Raw genomic sequence first — 9289 nt, 5'->3', positions numbered from 1 at the left:
GGGGAGGGGTGGTGGTGCTCATTTCCAAGCCCAGACAAATCCGCTGCTGAAGTTACTAGAAAGCACACAGAGAAGATGAGGACGCCAGCTCCTGATGGCAAGGAGTTTTAGGTAATAAATTTAGAGGTTCAGAAAGCACATCCAAGATAACTCTGCTGGTGCTCCTGTTTCCAGAAATTTCTCTCCCCTGATGAATGGAGTATGTGTGCACATTGAATCAATAAAATTTCCAGGTTCTGAGTCTAGGTGACAAGACAAGAGCAATGTCATTGACAGAAAGGAAGAGTTGCTTGGTGGTAACCATGACGGTTTCAGCTTTGTATACTTTGAAATGGAAGTGGTAAGACAAGCAGGTAGAGATGTTTGGTAGAAATCTAGAACATGGGGTTGGCCTCCACGACTGTGAGGTGAGAGAGCTGATGCGGAGTGGGAGGAAGCAGGAAACATGTCTCCCTGTTTCCCATTGTTCCATCCTGGCCCTAACTATGTGTGTATGATTTCTAAGGAATGGTGAGACCTGCCACAGATTAAGTATGTTTCGTGTGTGTAGGTGTGTGTGTGAACAGCCCTTTGGCTTTGAGAGTCAAATAGGAGGAGCAGCCAGAGCCCTAGGAAAGATGGAGCAGGAGAACAAGAAGGAAAATGGTCAGAGCTCTGGGGGGTAAGGTGGCTCAAGCCTGAGTCCGCAAGAACTCCTGAATGTGGCTTGAGAAGTAGAGCCACATGTGACCAGGGGAAGGTCTGCTATATACATTCTTCGGGCCAGTTCCAGGGACAGAAACTGAACCAAGAGGTGCAGCCCAGCAAATCCTTTAAGGATGCAGCCTTTAGTTAGAAATTCCATTTACAAGTACTACTGCCATCTCCTGCCTGTGATTGAAGCAGAATTCCGTGAGAGGGCGCTGCTCAACAAATATTTCCAGTCACTGACCGTGATGGACAATTCGTAAAGCTGCAGCATTTAGGACTCGGAATAGACCGTCTGTGTTGTTACTGCCCTTTGTGGTCTCAGACACACAGAGACCAGAGGCTGGACAAGCCCGCCAGCCTCACACAAGTCTTAACAGATGATAGACAAATACTAAGGAGGCTGTACTATACCACAGACTCTACCCACCAAAAGACTGGGATGTCTTTCCCTCCCTGGGGAGAGCTAAAGAGGCAGTGTGCCAAGTGGACTGGGTGTCCTGAGGTGAGAGTTTGGAGAGGTCACACATGATATCTGAGGGATGTCAGAGTCCCAGGAAGGGGAAGCCAGATGTGGGACTCCAGGAAGGAGAAACAGCCTAGGGACAAGGAAGTTTCCCTTTGTTGCTGACAGTCAACCTAGTAAACCACGGGAACTATAAAAATAGACTTAAAGAGATCAAATCTTAAAATCTTTGGCTTTTTCCCCAACCACTTCCCCCAGGCAGGAGAGCTGTACAATATTAACAAAGGGAAGAAGTATTTCTTTTTATAAAGTTCCTTTGCCTATGTTCACAAGAAAATTGACAAGATAGTAAAGCCTCTCACATCTAACAGAGTTTATAATTTGACGAGTCTCAGAGATTGGTAAGCAAATTTTTAAATTTAGAATAAAGGTCTCAAGAACTCCTGGAAAATAAAGGGAGGAAAAAAGAAACGACACATAGAATAGCATTTACATAATTCAGGCTCATAAACTGCATGAAATCGTTACCACCAGACTAAATCAACATACAATATTCATCTAGAAATTCTTCCCAAATATAGGAAGCTGGTTTAAAGGTGATAAGAGAAAAATTCTGAGATGTCCTAAGTTAAATTGCAGTAGGCCTGAGGTGGGAGGAATAGATAAGAGGTTAATCAGTTAACAGAGCTGTGGCTGCAACCAACAAAAGACATTCCTGAATGTGCATTAAAACTTTGAAACAACTTCCAGGCAGTTATCTGAAAGAAAAAATAGCTAACCACCAGAAGCCACTGTATCCTGCTTGTGCATGAACTTTCCAGACTGTTGTCCACAACCAATCCAGAAGCAGGAAATATTTCTTCTTTATGGACCATGCACTCATTAAACAAAAAACTTTAACAGCTGAAAGCTTTTTAAAAAGAAAGTCATGTAGAGAGGAAGCAAGAGAATTAAAAATGTTAAATCAAGCTACATTCAGAGACTACAATATGCTGATCGGCCCTGCAGCCAGCCCAGGAGGACACCTTCAGCACAAAGGAAGATTTCTGCTGGATTACTAACAACCCATTCTCCACACCTGTTCAGGGAAAATAGGGACCAAGAGTCATTCCCTATGGCTAAAACGATGGGGAACCTAAGGATTCAAGGCTAGGAACTGCCAGGTGGCCTTTCACTCTACATATTTCTACCTTTTCACACTATATACTTTTCCCCTTCCTCGCTGTATGTCCATATCTAAGAAAATGGGAACTAAAGAATGACATATAAACTGAATTCCCTGAACACTTAGGGTTCCTCTCAGTGCCTTTACTCTGTCTCTCTCACTGCCCTCATCTCTCTCTACAGTCTCTGTCCCTCTGAGTCCCTCTCATGGCCCCTCTCACTCTCTGCCTCTGAGAGGAGACTATACTATGTCTGTGGAGCGTTATCCCTTTTTTAACAAACTTTCCTTTTGACTCTCACTTTGGCATGTGTGTTAAATTCTTTTTTTATTCTTCACCAAAGGACCCTCTTTTCTTGGTGCAGAGCTTGGTCTCCCTCCCCACTCGGGGAAATTTGCCCTGTCCTGCATCAAAAGGATTTATTGAGCCAAATGCTAGCCAGAAAAGGACCAGGTCCCAAGGCATGAAGTCTAAACCACCAGCAGCAGGGCTAGATGAAGACAACCCGTCAGCTGTCCTGGAGTTGATGGGCTCTTTTACTAATCAAGGAAGATGTAAGTCGTTTTGAAAGAATTTACATTTGCCATAGATAAAGCGGGTAGGGGAGGGTGCCGAGTTCCCAAGAAAGAAGTGTTTCTTCTTCTGGGTAACAGTCTGGAAAGTTCACGTGTAAGGAGAAGTGGAGGCTCCTGGGGGTCAGTGACTCCTGGCTAGTCTCATTAAATAATTGCAGAAATAGCCACGTGGAAGTTAGTTCAAAGTTTCAACATTCAGGAATGCAAAGTCTTTTGCTGGTTTTGCCAGCAGTTGTTATCTGATAACCACTCTTGTCTTTCTCTCCCTCCTACCCTCTGGCCTGCTGTAATTTAATGTAGGACATCTCAGAATATTCTCCTTGCCATTACTATTATATAACTGCTCCCACTTCACCTTTTACCTTTCCCCTTATCTATAGCCAGTGTAAACTCTTTCAAGTGACTTACATCTTTCTTCCCAAAACCTGTTATATAAAGAGCCCCATCAGCTCCAGGAAGGCAAACATGTTTGTCTTCATCCAGCCCTGCTGCTAGTGGTTTAGATTGTATGTCCCAGGATCTGGTCCTTTTTTCTAGTTAGTTTATGGCCCAATAAACCTTTCTTTCTTAAGGTTTCTGTTTAACAAAGGAATAATATCAATGTGGATACAAACACTTCTGGCAATGGTGATTTTGTATGCCTACTTGCCTCAATTTGTTTAAAAATGGAAAAAGTGATCAATTAAGCAAGAAATTTAATTAATGTAAAGTCTTTTTTTTTTTTTTTTGACCAAGACAGATCTTTAAAAATTATCTGAGCCAAAAGGAGAGGCTTTAAAATAAATTGTCCCAAATCTGATCCAGTACAGAACTTTTTTCTTTTTGAATGATTTAATCCACAACTTTCTTCTGGAAAGAACTGATTCCTGGTAAAAATGCTTAGAAATTTTTCTGACAAACTTTAAGAGGATTAAGACTTGTCTGAAAAGCTAATTAGCCACCCACCCAGCTGACAACAGTTTTAGTGACTTATATAAAGCATACTTTTTTAAATGTAGTCTAATAGTGATTATTTAACCATTCACAAAAAGTGAATTTCTAAACTGGGACTGCTAGAGGTCTTTCCCCTCACAGTGAGATCGTAATAAAACTTTGACTAACAAAATAGTCCTAAATTGTCTGAAGTGTTTTAACACTGGGACCAACCGTATGCCACCTACTTTCCCTCAAAGAAGCTTACTTCCTTGTGAAAGGTGGGAGCAACAAAATTCAGAAAAATTAACATACAGTGCTGACTTACCAAATTGTTTGACATTCCCCAAACACATTATTGAGCAATTACTTTTCAGGAAGAGGCTATTCAGAGTGCTGTGTATGGGAATAATTAAGCTTCCAGTACCTCATATGATTAAAACAAAAGGCTAATAGACTTTGATTTTATTATGCTCTTGGACTTTGATTTATTCAGGGACCGAAGAAGATATTTGGTTATACTATAACCAGGAGCAAGGGGTCAAAGACATAGAAAGAGGATTAAGGATTCTAAAGAAGGGCTAATGGCATAGAAAACTCATGTTATAAACTGAATGGAGAAATTAATACTTTGTTCATTGTTTCACACCAGTTTCTGCCCAAACTTCCAATATGCAAATGTTCCTGAAATGTCTCCAGCAAAATCTGTCTGTTGAAAAAGCATTTCATCGTTGACATCATTTTACTTTAGTATAAAGATGGCTTCCCTTTGGATACCCAGCCTTCTTCTCAACCACCCTATTGCAGATGAAGGCATCGAGTCAGTACTTAAGCTCCAATAATTTTGGAATTAATTGCCCTACCTTTTTTCAAATATGCCCTCACTAATTCTACTGTTATGTTTCCCTCCTTTGGGTTTAATATAAAAATTGGCCTCTAGAAGAAATATTCAGTTCCATTGGTACCATAACCTAATCCCTCCCTGGTTCTTGGACATTTAGTGTTTTGGGGTTTTTTTGGTTTTTTTTTTTCTCATCTTAAAGTTTTAGTGAACATCCTTGTACATACATCTCTGATCCTGTGTGTTATCTTTCCTTACTTCACCACTTTTAGATTTTATTTTATTTTCCATGGTTTTCTTTACTGAGAAGAAAGTATGTCACTGGGGACTTGACATAATTATTGTTCAAACTGAATCATTAAATTGGCTTCTGAGTGTAAGTGATGCTTGTGAAAACTGAAAGCAAGAAAATCAGCTAGCCAAGGGTGTGTCTATCCCTCCTGGCATCAGCTGGGATGGATGGCTCACCCCAAGGAGCAGGACAGGCTGAACTGGAAATACAGATTAGTCTATACCACTCTGAAGCCTTTGGGGCTCAGTTCTTGTCCATAGTAATCCCTGGTGTCTGGATTTACTCTCTGGGAGGTTATTTGCCCTTTATACCCTATGGCCACACGCTTTTGTCCTTTTTCCTTTTTCTTCTGCTTGGAACTTGTACAAAATGTCAGGGGCTACATCATCCATATTGGGACCACGAGGGAAATTCAGAAATCTCAGCCTTGATGTCCTTGAGCTTTTTGACATCAGTAACTGGCTACTTCTTAAATTTATGTATGAAAAAATAAACCCTTACATTTTTAAACCATTCATGTTGGGCCTTTGTTACCCAGAGCCAAATACAATTCTTAACAGATATGGAGGGCTTCTCTGACAAGATGACTTTTAAGCTGAAACTAGAAGAATTATGAAATGGCAGAGATTAGAATAGCAGGGAAAAGCCAAAAGTCTTTTCCACTCCACTGGTAATTGCCTACCATCTCCCAGGCAGGGAGACAAGGGACTGGAGACATTAAAAAAGAAGATTCTAAGATAGATTTGGTTTGTCCAGAAGTGATATCTGAAGCTATGAGGAAGGGAGGGCTTGGTGATGTGCTCTCATCACTGCATGTACATTTCCTTTGTAGCACTTGTCACATGACAGTCATAGTTACGTGATCCCTGGTGTGACTACCAGACTGAGATCTTCATGAGGTCAAAGATGATGCCTGTGATCGTTCATCATTAGAGTAACACCTGGCACAGAGCAGGCACAGAATAATAGTTATTGGATAAGCAATAGCAGAGAGAACCAGGGTAAGAAGAGGAAGAAGGAAGAAACAGGCAGAAGAGTGAAAATCCTGGAATGAGACAGGCTCCTCTTAAAAGGGACACAATCCCCTTTAAGAGCCCTATGATTCTCTTCCAAGGCAGACTGAGGATTCTGGTCAAGGGGTTACTTCAGAGACCCTCATTGGAGTGGTTATCTAGCTCACAGCCTTTCTCACCTGGCTGCCTGATGGGCATGAGATTTGTGCTGGCCCAATCCATGGTACCTCACCCTTGACCATAACAACTGATCTAAAACATGAATACATGATCCAGGCCAGGACAATTAAAGTCCTTTCCCAAGAACTGCCAAACTGAAGATGATAAAAGGAATCCACTTCCTTCTAACTATAAAGATGTGAGCTTGGACTTCCTGCAGCCTGGTCCAGCTACCTGGAGATGGCCAGCCTGTGGGAATGAGCCTGACACCCAGAGGAAAGCAGGGAGAGAGCTAGAGAGAGAAAGAGCTAAGGATCTTCGGGGTTCTGGTTCCAGCTCTCCCTAAGGTCAGCTCTACCCTGTTCTTCCCAGTTATATGAGCCAATAAATACCTTTTGAATTCCTTTTGTGCTTAAGAGAATTAGTGTTAAGTTCCTCTCTTGGAGAGAAAGCTGCCTTTCTCTTCAAAATGCACCCTAAATTAGACTACTTCTCACCATCTCCATGGCCACATCTTGGTTCAAATCACTACTATCTCTTGCCTGGATGAATGCAACAGCCTCCCAACAGGCCTCCCCAGTCATCTCCACCCAGCAGGCAAGTGATCATAGATAAATGTCTATCAGACCATGCCACTTCCTTGCCTAAAACTCCGCAGTGGCTTCTCATTACATCCAAACTCCTTACACTGTTTTACAAGGCCCTGCAAGATCCGCTTCTCTCTCTAACTGTATTCTACGCCACATCCCCTCACCATCCTGCTTTAGCTATGATGTCTTCTTTTTGTTTCTGAAACTCATTAAGCTCATTATTTCTTCAGTGCCTTTGCATCTGCTATACCAGATCTTTCCATGGTTAACGCCTTATACTGAAGTTTTTAATACAGGAATATAGTAATCATAGCTCCCCTAATCCACCTCTTTCTATGTTGTTTTGTTGTTATTCACAGAAATTATCACTAGCTAAAATGATCTTATTTATGTTTTTGTTTACTTTTTTGTTGCCTATCTGTCCTCCCTAGAGCGTGAGCTCCAGGAGAACAGGGCCTTTGCCTATTTTGTTTACCATGTATCTGTGTAGTAGGTGCTCAAGTAATATTGAATGAATGAATGAATGAGTGAGTGAGTTACAAAATAATGAGTTGCTGAAGTTCCATGCAAGTCCTTAGGTTCCCTACTGGGTCTCCTTTCCTCTGCACCATGCTATAGTCCGTACTGTTGACCAGTTCTTAACTCCTAGAAGAGCTTGCACCTGTCACTTGACCTCACACAACCTCTGTTACCTCATTTGTGAAATGGAAACCATACTCCTTGCTGAGCCAACTCCAGTGGTTCTTAGACATGCAAGAAGCCAGTGGGTGGAAAAGCCCAGAGCCTAGTGATGATCACAATTGAAAGGGTCTGGCCTAATAGGTAGGAGGAGCACCTCAATCCTGCTTCCCTACTGAGCCCTTCCCACTCAGTGCAATTTGACCTGGCCTACTTCCTCCTTCCTGGGCCACAGAGCAGCCTCAGCTGTCTTGTCTTCCCCCACCCCTAGCCCTCCAAGGTTTCATTTTATAGTTTCTTGTGAGGAATTCATATTAGGCCATGACCTTCACTGTGAGAAATCACAGGCTGTAAAAGCCCAGGCTTGGCTCCCTGCTCCACGGTTAAATATTTATAATACCTGGAGGCAGAGGTCTGAAGTGAACACATCACGTATCCCCCTACAATAGTGGAACCCCAGACTGAGGGTCCTCCCAAGACCATTCTCCTGGGCCAGCAAGAGTATCTGGATGTTTTCTCTTTACTTGAGGTCAACATATAAAAAGGAAAACATTGGGCTCTTGATTCTTTTAAATTGTGAAAGTCGGGTGGAGCCTATTCGCCCTCTGAGGCCACTTATTCAAGAGGTCAGTCACCCCGGAGTAGCAGAGAAGACTCCAAGCCTGGGTGTGTGCTAAGAGCAGAGCCACCAGACAGACTGGGCTGCCACAGGCTCTGCGGCATTGCCTCCCAGGTGACGGCCCTGCAGTAATCTTAGGTGAAAGACCATCCGGTGCTCCTGTGAAACTAGGAGGAAGAAGATACAGAAATCAGTGCTGCTCCCAACAGCAGATCAAGGTCGGCCCCAGGAACCTAGGATCCAGGGTGAGTGTCTTCAACTTCCATGGGGATGGGTGGCCCAGGGTCTTTGGTAGGATTCTCAGTCCAATGGCAGATGGTTAAGCCCTGTTTATAATGCAGGAATCTCTGAAAGGGGCCTAAGGAAACAGGACAACTAAATGCAATATACTCTGGATGGGATCCTGGGATAGGAAAAAGGCATTAATGAAATCCAAATAAATCATAAAATTTAATTAATTTTTTTTAAAGCAAGGATATTAATATGATGCTTACTCTAGAAGGAAACTGGATAAGTGTTCTGAGGGAAATGTGTCTGTCTTTGTGGCATCTAACACAGTCAGGGAGGGCTGACTCTCAGTTCTGCATATGTATCCATCCAATCATTTTGTTTTTTCGTTTGTTGGTATATGTTTATCATAACTATATTATCCATGTTTAAAATGCGCAGTCCACTGTGGAAATCATCCCGCTTGCAAGTTTGTACATTTATCTGATTAGTTCCAATTCCACACTGTCTTGATTACTGCAGTTTGCAGTAAGTCTTGATGTTGGATAGCATCAGTCCTCTGACTTTGTTCTCCTTCACTATCGTATTGACTATTCTGGGTCTTTTACCGCTCCACATAAACTTTAGAATCACTTTGTTGATATCCATAAAATAACTTGCTGGCATATTGATTGCGATTGCACAGAATCTATAGATCAAGTTGGGAAGAATTGACATCGTGATCAGTTTTTAATTAAACATCCAAAATTGGAATTATTGTCTCAAAGGTGTAAATACAATATATACACACATTTAAAAATACATATATATACAAAATATATATATTTAAAATATACATATAAAAATACATACATTAAAAAATGTAATTACATGTATTGTTTTCATGAAGGTAGTGTGTACTCATGAGACATGTCCACAATACAGAAGTGCTCGGTGTTCCCTTGTGTCCAGGCCCCATCCCACCTCCCCACAGGGAGTCAGTGCTTGGTTTCTAGACCCTCATACTCTTTTCTCTGTGCGTGTGGAGGGGCTGCTTCTGGAAAAGGGGCCTATGGCCAATGTTACT

Source organism: Pteropus alecto, unplaced genomic scaffold (assembly GCF_000325575.1).
Source record: "Pteropus alecto unplaced genomic scaffold, ASM32557v1 scaffold86, whole genome shotgun sequence".
Classification (NCBI taxonomy): domain Eukaryota; kingdom Metazoa; phylum Chordata; class Mammalia; order Chiroptera; family Pteropodidae; genus Pteropus; species Pteropus alecto.
Note: the sequence above shows the minus strand (reverse complement) of the source record.